This window comes from Mandrillus leucophaeus, unplaced genomic scaffold, assembly GCF_000951045.1.
Source record: "Mandrillus leucophaeus isolate KB7577 unplaced genomic scaffold, Mleu.le_1.0 Scaffold351, whole genome shotgun sequence".
In the NCBI taxonomy this organism is placed as follows: Eukaryota; Metazoa; Chordata; class Mammalia; order Primates; family Cercopithecidae; genus Mandrillus; species Mandrillus leucophaeus.
Window position 1 is genome coordinate 1,100,021 of NW_012103710.1, and position 10,106 is coordinate 1,110,126.

At 37.1% G+C, this 10,106-nt stretch overlaps 1 pseudogene; it reads left to right on the top strand.

Annotated features, from left to right (window-relative positions):
* The first annotated feature begins 4,738 nt into the window (after positions 1–4,738).
* Positions 4,739–9,817, top strand: LOC105546255 (annotated as a pseudogene).
* The last annotated feature ends 289 nt before the right edge of the window (positions 9,818–10,106 follow it).

Here is a 10,106-nt window from a genome sequence, read left to right on the forward strand (position 1 = left end):
CTATAAAGAGACATGTGCAGGTATTATTGCAGCTTATTGCAGCAGTATTCACAATAGCAAAGAGTTAGAACCAACCCAAATGCCCATCAATGATAGACTAGAAAAGGAAAATGTGGCACATATATACTATGGAATACTATGCAGCTATACAAAATGATGAGTTCATGTTCTTTGCAGGGACATGGATGAAGCTGGAAACTATCATTCTCAGTAAACTAACACAGGAACAGAAAACCAAACACCGCATGTTCTCACTCATAAGTGGGAGTTGAACAACGAGAACACATGGACACAGGAAGGGGAACATCACACCATGGGGCCTGTCGAGGGGTGGGGCGCTAGGGGAGGGATAGCATTAAGAGAAATACCTAATGTAGATGACAGGTTAATGGGTGCAACCAACCACCATGGCACGTGTATACCTATGTAACAAACCTGCACGTTCTGCACGTGTATCCCAGAACTTAAAGTGTAATTAAAAATAAAATAAAAAATAAAAAATGTAAAACAAAAAAAATGCTTTTTGAAACATGATACTATTGAAGTTTGGACCTTTATTTCTAAATGTAATATTATTCCTAAATTTATAAACTGTTTGATCATTTATTTTGAGGGTAGTTATTTCACTCCATGAGAAAGAACCTCTACAGTTTCTTTCAAGCACAGGTTGCTTTCTAGGAGAGAAAAAAAGTACTGTTGTAAAATCTCAGTAAAGGCAGCAAATGTACATTCGAATGTCCTTCTCTGAGATAGCTAAATTACTATGAGAATTGTGAACTCTGATTTTGGAAAAGAGACAGTTCATCAGGTCTTGACTTTAGAGACAAGATTCACACTGCAAACATTTAATGTGCTCTTTCTCTCATTTTTATTTACGTATTTAAATTGTGTATCTCTATTTATGAAACTATAATTGCTAAATATGAAGGGTTTTGGTGGGGAGGAGGGTAAGTTGTATATTACATTTCTTTTAAGGGCCTAGAAATTAATAAAAGTGAAGACATATTTCATCCATTATCAAGTCAGCAATGAATTGATGAAAGGTCACATAGGGTAACTGGGAGATCTGGAGGGTCCCAGGGTACACATGACTGTGCAAGCTCACCACCAGACCACTGTGGTCTGCTCTCTGCAGAGATATCCTGTGGTTAGCTGAGTCAATAACTGAAGTTCCCAAAACTTTTTCCCCAACAAAAATAATGAGCTTTAATAAAATTGTACTTACTGTTATGCAAAGAATGAGACGGAAAAAGAGAATCAATTGAAGGGAATGCATTGTTAGGCTTACCACTGCGCTGCCATCAACAAGGAAGTATTGAGTACCTACTATGTGAAGGGTCCTTTGAGTACTGAGTATATGGTGTAATTCATACCTGTACAGAACTTTCACTTTTGTCTAGGAGATGATGATATGTTTTCTCTGTTCTTCTCTCTTTCTTTGTCATTCTCTCTCTCTTTTCTACATATATAGAGAGAGACATATAGCACAAATATACATGTGCACATTAAAAAAATACACACATATAAAAACTTGACAAATTAAAGCAGCTTATAAGAAATATCCTAAAGTATTACAAACAATAACCATTCCATAATTTTAGAGAAGGGTCTGTGTCTGTTTTTGTTGTTGTTTTCAGGATAGATGTAGAAGAGAAACAAAAGACATGAGGAGAAAGAGAAAAAAATGAAGAAATTCCCAGGGATCATGTGTTTTTTGGATGTCCGTGTTATAGATGATTAGAGTCTAAACTAAGGCATAACTGTGAGAATAAGCACAGCAAGGCATGAATTTTTGAGGCATTTTGGAAATACAAAACTACTGTTTTCATCCTTTTATTGTTCCTTCCCTAGAGCACTTTCCCCAGCCACTCATCTACAGAATTGCTTCTCAATTGGCAAAGACTAGATTTATTTTTTTTCCTGTTCATCATAAACTAATAGTTTTATAAAATACAATAAAAGTAAATTAGTAGAAAAATGACATAAAAATACTTTCAAAATAAAGTCCCAATTTTTTATTATTAAATTCATCAAGCATAAGGTTACAGTTTTAGTAAATATAATAAGAATAAGCCTAACGTGGGTAGAAAAATAAAATACAATAAAAAATGGTAATACTATTCATTAAAAGTGTGCATATAGGTGATAAATGTGGAAAATTTCTACTCTACTCATAACTTTTTTGATTTGCTATCATGACTAAACAAAAATTATCAGTGAAATAGTGACTCCCAACAATAAAAGCCTTTAAACACACTTTAAACAAACACAGTGTTTATTAATACTTAAAGTTTTTAGCGTGACAAATGAGCTTGCTTTTTGCCTGTTAATTGATCTAATCTAGGTTGAATTGATGACAACTCTGTTGCAGAAGATAATATATATTTTAACTGCTTCTATGTATTATTGGTATTACATTAATAGTAGAGGCAGCATCTTAGAGGATGCTGATATGAATGAAAAAAGGTCATTCAGTACATACAGAAATTTTCATTTTCAACTGATCAAAATGAAACAAGGGACACTGTATTTTTAAAATTCATAATTACTTTTTCATTAGTAACCAGTTTCAGTAATTTTTCCTGTAGAGTTACAGTTAAACTTAAATTAGCTTTTAATGAAAGAAATAAATTTTGGATTATGTACATATTTGGCTTACAGTTGACAAACTAAAATATCCCGAGTTGGAACATGGTCCTATTGTGCATAGGACTTCTACATAGCTCGCACCACCAGCAACAGGAGTATGATGGCCTCTACTCTTTTGACCTAGTTATCTAACACACACGACAATTATTACAGCCATGCCAAACTGCTATAAAAGTTTCTAACACCTAATCTCAATATCTGCATTTTTCCTTTTGTAGACAGGGAATAAACAACATTTAGACTGCACCATTCCACAGATCACAACCCCACCCCACTTCCCAGCTTCTGTTGGTCTCTGATTCAGTTGCCTACGTATTTCCTTCATAATCCTTTCTTGTTTTGTCTTGTAATAATCATTTATCTGTTAATCTTTACATATTAGTTTTCCGCATTAACATGTACTCTCATTAGGCTGGGCACAGTGGCTCACACTTGTAACCTCAGCACTTTGGGAGGCCGAGGTGGGAGGATTGCTTGGGCCCCGGAGATTGAGGCTGCTGTGAGCCATAATTGCACCACTGCACTCTAGGCTGGTCAACGGAGTGAGACTGTCTCAAATAATTTTTTTTAAAGTACCTTCATTAGAACAAGGGCAATGTCTATTTTTCACAATTGTGTTTCTAACACCTTGCATAGGTGCCTTTGAAGCACATGACGGACTAATTGAATGCTGAATTAATTAATTAGGAATCAGTTTAAAGCCACAGACTCAGTCAATGAAGGATGACAATGGTGTGGAAGAAGCGGTAAAGGGTGGAAATGAACATATATAAGCCTTTATCACATGCCAAGCCTTACGTTAGACACTTTCCTTTGTCTTGTTTCATCCTTACCCTAAACCTGTGAAACAGATGTTATTATCACTGTTTTACAGATAAGGGAATTGAGGTTCAGAGAGGTTAAGGAACTTTCACAAGTTCACATAGTAAATGACAGAGTTGGAATTTGAAGCATTTTGGCTCCAACACTGACAGCATTTGCTGAGTGATCACATGTGTATAAGAGTCTGGGAAGAGGGGTAATGAATTATACACACACACACACACACACACAAAAATAGAAAACGTGAAGGAGGAACATTCTCAGATTAGGAAAGGAAACAATATGAGTTCAGTTCTGGCAGATTGAGTTTTTGATGGAACCATTTGCATGGAAACCTGGAATTGGAGTGAATGTTCTGAGATGAAGATAAAGACCCAGGGATGGAGTTGCTATGATGTTTATAATTGACTTTCAAACACTTCCACATGTACAGTGTGATATTTTATGTAGAATTAGATTAAGCTATAAGCTAGATGCTGCCCATCTCTACTTAAGCATGCACAGTTCAAGAGGAATGGCTGACTCTCACTCAAATACCCTGTACTCCAGAGGCGCTCCTATTTGTATAAGCAATTTTGTTTTCTGGGTCTCCATCAAAACCAATTCTTTGATTATTCTTATAGTAACTCCAGGGGTCCTCCTATTAGCACAAGCAATTTTGTTTTCTGGATCTCCATCAAAAACAATTCTTTGATTATTCTTACAGTAATTGTTAGAAACAGGTATTTATTGGTGTAATGAGTGACTTTTAATTATTACTATGAAATGTGCTTCCAGTGAAAGTTAAGCTATGAACAGTGTGTTAGAAACACTCCCTTTCTATCCCTATGAATGCTTGAACAGAGGATAAGAAACAAGCAAGGCCAATGGCCTATACTCCTAGGGATGATGCCACAGGTGAGTGTCAGCTGTGAAACTCGGAGGACTCTGATTGTCAGACGCTGATGATAGAGGTGACAGAACCACTACCTCTGGAATCTTAGCATTTCCTCAGGCTTGCAGAACAGGTTGTACAAATTGTTTCTTTTGTGATTACATTCTAATAAATATTTAGATAATAAATGTTTTATGCATGTAGCAGAATTGGGTCTGGGATTTGCTTTCATAATCACAAGGTAATTACAGTGGAGTGTAGCTAACTCCCACTTTCCTCAAAACTTCTGCACCTACAGTAATCTACTAAAAAGAACCTAGGAGTTGTATTTAGGTCCACTTGCAACAAGAGTTGACCACATACAGTTGATAAATGAAATAACTCAGGAACAGTATGAAGAATGAGAAGACCACAGGACAGATACCGGAAGACAGTCAGTATTTAGAAATCTGGGAGAAAGGAGATTCTATAAAAAGACTAAAAAGTAATCAAAAGAAAGGAGGAGGGGGAGAGCCAAAAGTAAGTTGCTGCCAAACTAAAGGGCTTAAAAACTTAAAGGTATGGGTAATGAGCAGCTTCAAATGCTTCAGAAAAGTCTGGTAGCACCCAGACTGAAGTTTTTTTTAATCCAGATTTTTAACTATTAGTACTTGGCTGATGACCTTAGTGAGAGCTGAACCAAGGTAAAGGGCAGATGTAAGCACTGAAGCCAGGTTTCAGGACATTGCATAGTGCATAGGCAGTAAGGAGATGAAAACAGTGAGTGGGACTTGAGTACGTAATGGAAGAGAAAGAAGTAAGGCAAAATAGAGCATAAACACAGAAGTGGCTACTACTTGCATTTTCCTTTAAGATCGGAGAATCTTGAATATAAGTTGAAGATGCATTTGAAAGAAAATTCAATACATGGAGCAAGAATTGAAAGTAGAAAATAGATGGGCCAAGAAGAAAGGTGGGGGAATCAACCAAGCATATGGATGGAGATTTTGGTAAGATTGAGCTGGAGTGGAGTTATGAGTTCATCCTGACAGCTTTCAGTTTCACTGCAAGGAGGCAGAGCAGAGGGAGGCTCACTGTGCTAAAATGTAGAGACAGGAAAGAAGAAGCACAAAATAGTAATAAGGATTTGGGGTAATGGAGATGAGAAAGCATTTCTTTGAAAAGTTGGATTCCTTAATGCCCTCATTGATTTATCACTGATTCTGCCCTTTAAAAGAATGCAGAGACCACAATTTATTTATTTATTATTATTAATTTTGAAAGACAGAGTTTCACTCTGTTTCCCAGGCTAGAGTGCAGCACTGCAATCTTAGTTCACTGCAGCCTCAAACTCCCAGACTTAAGCAATCTTCCCCGCTTAGCCTCCCAAGTAGCTGCGACTACAGGCACATGCCGCCATGCCTGGCTAATTTTTGATTATTATTAATAGGAATTTCATAGAGACAACTGATAAAGAACATGTTTACTGCCTAAACTGTCTTGCTTTGGATTTCCTGAGCATCCAGCTCCCAACCAAAGGGAATTATTAATGTGCTGTTCAGTTTGTATCTTTCCAAAATGATAAAAATCTAAATCTTGATAAGATCAATGGTTATAGTAATATAAACCATATTAAATCATAAACATTTTTACCTTGTAATAATAATATATCATTTATTTAATAAATAATAAATTTATTCCTATAAATTTCTTTTTTTTTTTTAGAGATGGAGTTTTGCTAAGTTGCCCAGATTGGTCTCAAATTCCTGGCCTCAAGTATCCTCTCGCCTCAGCCTCCTGAGTAGCTGGGACTACAAGCACACAACACCACACAACACCGTGCCTGGCTAATTTTTTTTTTTTTTGGTAGAGTTGGGGTCTCCCTGTGTTGCCCAGGCTGGTCTTAAACTCCTGGCCTCAAGAAATCCTCCCATCTTACCCTCCCAAAATGCTGGGATTGTGGATATGAGTCATTGCACCCAACCTATTCCTGTAAAATTAGCATACAGAAAAAAACATTGTATTTAAATTAGTGAAAAAGTTATTTCTATCTATAGCAGAGAATTATAAATTCTCACTATCTTTGATCAGAAGGCAACTCAGAAATAAGCAGGCCAAATGTCATTTTGTTTGTTTTTGTGTCATCATAAAATAAAGCACTTCTTGGAAAATACTAATACGTGTACTGTGCTTGAAATATTTGAAGGATATTATAGAGTTGTATTAAAGTCTGTTGCCTACAACAGAATATGTTTCTTATGTTTACTTCAGCAGAATACTGCCATAATGCCTTCAGATCTTTCCTCCCTCTAGGAGATGCACTGTGTCCTTAGCTGCTACTTAGCATCCTGTTTATAGCTGACATCCTTATAAACCTGGAGGTATTGTGTTTCCCACATCACAGCAGCAGACACGTGTGCATGCCCTAACATCCTGTATGAAAAGCATTTGAGTTTCTAACATCACAACACTGTGTTCTGCAAATCTGTGGGAGAATTCTCTCACAAGAGTTCAAACAAATAGCCATCACACCTTTTTGAAGTTCATAAAAACCTTTTTGATTTTCAAAGACTTTCCCAATAAAGAAACAATAGAGGCTAGAATTTTCACACAATCGTTTGACTAGAGTCTGTTAGATGTAGATGAACACAATAACTGTTTTGCCAGAAATTAACATTTACACCAGTTAATAGTCTTTACTGGAGAGTTGAAAAGAATGCAGAAACAACAACAACGACAAAACAGAGGGGCAATGATGTAGTTTTATGGTTTTTCATTTCCTTCAAGCCAAATGTAGAAACCCCTATGTTCATTTAGGTGGAGAAAAAAAAAGATGAACGTAAATATCCTGGAAATGTTTGTCTAACACAAATTACAGAAATATCATCAAAAACTACTACACTATATCCACAAACTTTCACAGATTTCCTGCACTGACTCCAATACAGAGATAAATTGTTTCTAAACCATACTTTTGACATACAAAAGAAGCAGTTAACTCCTTCAGTAAATTATAACTTATTTTGGGCTCCTTAAACCAAGAAACTAAATGATACTGCGACTCTGATAATATTCCTTTACTAAAGCATTGTTCTTCAGTCTGTACAAAGTCCAGTTGCAACTACTTTCCTCTCACTATCGGGTCCTAGAAACATGAAGCCACAGACCTGCAATGAGAGGAAATAAGTCATCGTTACTCTAAAATTAAAGTACCTATTCCTGCTTTATAGCTTATCAGATGTTTAGTCCGGATGCTGATTGTTTTAAAACTTTGTCTAAACATAGTGTATTTCCAAAAGGAATATTAGCAAACCAATTGCTCGCTTCTAGTGACAACATCCTAAATTTTATTAACATAGGAAAGATAAATGAGTAAACAGACACAGCGCTAGTCAGTATGCGTATTTCCCAAGGAAGTAAAGTCACGAAAGACTATAACTCATGTTTTTTACTGTAACTTATTAATTATCTTTCATAACCAAGATCCACCTAGTGCTGAGTTCTTGGAAGTTAGAAACACTACCCTTACAATAGGAAGCATAAAATTACCTTTTTTTCCTAGTTCCTGATAAGATTATTTATGTATCAGTGACCAAAATCTTATGAATTTGACCAAATGAATTTCAGAATGTTCACTAATGTTCACTCATTCTCTCAGTACGCTGTCCCCTGTCACTTCTTACACATAGTTGTGGTTTGATTTTTCTTAGCATAGAACAACTTTTAGCTATGGAAACTTGTCTAAGCCACGATGTTTATTTTCTCAAGGTTTTTTTGGTTGTAAATTGAAAAGGAATCCACTTCTCTGGATTGAAGTTTTTGCCTTTGGGGATTACAACAGCTTTGCTCTATTTTTTTCCTTTTAATTTTTAAGTTCCCCATACTTTCAGCCTCTTCCTGAATAAAGAATAATTATTTGACTGAAATTTATTTTCAGCGCACGACCAAAACAGAAATCTTTTGAAGAAGCTCAAAATAACACAGGAAATACTGAAGGGCTAATAGCTCAGATTCCTACAGTGATTTAGATTTACAGAAGAAAACTAAATGGATCACTGTGTGTAGTAAGAGCTTTTAAGATATTTTTAATGAAATAGAAATTAGTCAATCCATCAGGTAAACACGGCAATCTGGAATGTATTTAGGTAAATTGGAGAGGGAGATTAGGTCATAGGTCAGCAAAACACCATTCGTGTTTTGGAGTTGTCTTGAGGAAATGGGTCTTTCAAAGCACTGATTGTGCAATGGCAGCTGAGTCACTTAGGAAATTATGAGCCTGAATCCTGTGAGATGCCATCAGGTCCAATAAATATTATGCTTTTCTTCTCCCATCTCTTTCAACACATCTACATAATCTTGGTTTGAAGGTCATCCAGCTGTACTATGAGTAACCTTTGCTAATCTTTCCTTGGAATAATTTTAGTTTTCCTCTTTTCAATTAATAATCCATGCAGAATTTTGGTCTTTTGTTCACTCTGGTTTACTGTATGGTCTGATGAGGCAATGGTCACACAACTTACAATTTAAGAGTTTCAAATTGACTCACAGTCCCCGAGTCAAAGCTGGTTCCCAGCTCAGTCCCATCTGGCAGCAGCCTGCCTCCTCTTTCCTTTCAAGCACCTCCTGGCAGGTAGAGTGGCCACAGCCATCTCCAGGACGGTGGTAGCTCCCATCAAGCGGCTCAAGCTGCTGCTGCAGGTGCAGCATGCCAGCAAGCAGATCACTGCAGATAAGCAATACAAGGGCATTATAGACCATATAGGTCCATATTCTCAAGGAGCAGGGAGTCCTGTCCTTCTGGCGCAGTAACCTGGCCAATGTCATCAGATACTTCCCCACCCAGGCTCTCAACTTTGCTTTCAAAGATAAATACAAGCAGATCTTCTTGGGTGGTGTGGACAAGAGGACCCAGTTTTGGCACTACTTTGAAGGGAATCTGGTATCAGGCAGTGCTGCTGGGGCCACATCCTTGTGGTATGTGTAACCTCTTGATTTTGCCCATCTAGCAGCCGATGTGGGTAAAACTGGAGCTGAAAGGGAATTCCGAGGCCTCGGTGACTGCCTGGTTAAGATCTACAAATCTGATGGGATTAAGGGCCTGTACCAAGGCTTTAACGTGTCTGTGCAGCGTATTATCATCTACTGAGCTGCCTTCTTTGGTATCTATGACATTGCAAAGGGAATGCTTCCGGATCCCAAGAACACTCACGTCGTCATCAGCTGGATGATGGCACAAACTGTCACTGCCATTGCTGGGTTGACTTCCTATCCAATTGACATGGTTGGCTGCCACATGATGATGCAATCAGCACGCACAGGAACTGACATCATGTACGCAGGCATGCTTGGTTACTGATGGAAGACTGCTAGAGAAGGATTGCTTGTGATGAAGGAGGCAAAGCGTTTTCCAAGGGTGCTTGGTTCAGTGTTCTCAGAGGCATGGGTGATGCTTTTGTGCTTGTCTTACATGATGAAATCAAGATGTACACATAAGTTATTTCCTAGGATTTTACCCCCTGTGAACAGGCAAGTTGTATTATATAACATATCTTGAGCATTCTTGACAGATTCCTGGCTGTCAATTTATCAGTGGCAACTATTTACTGGTTGAAAATGGGAAGCAATAATATTAATCTGACCAGTTTTCTCTTAAAGCCATTTCCATGATGACGAAGATGGGACTCAATTATATTTTTTATTTCAGTCACTCCTGATAAGTAACTAATTTGGAGAAATAAAAATATCTAAAATTTTTTTAAAAAGTTAAAAAAAAAAAAAGAGA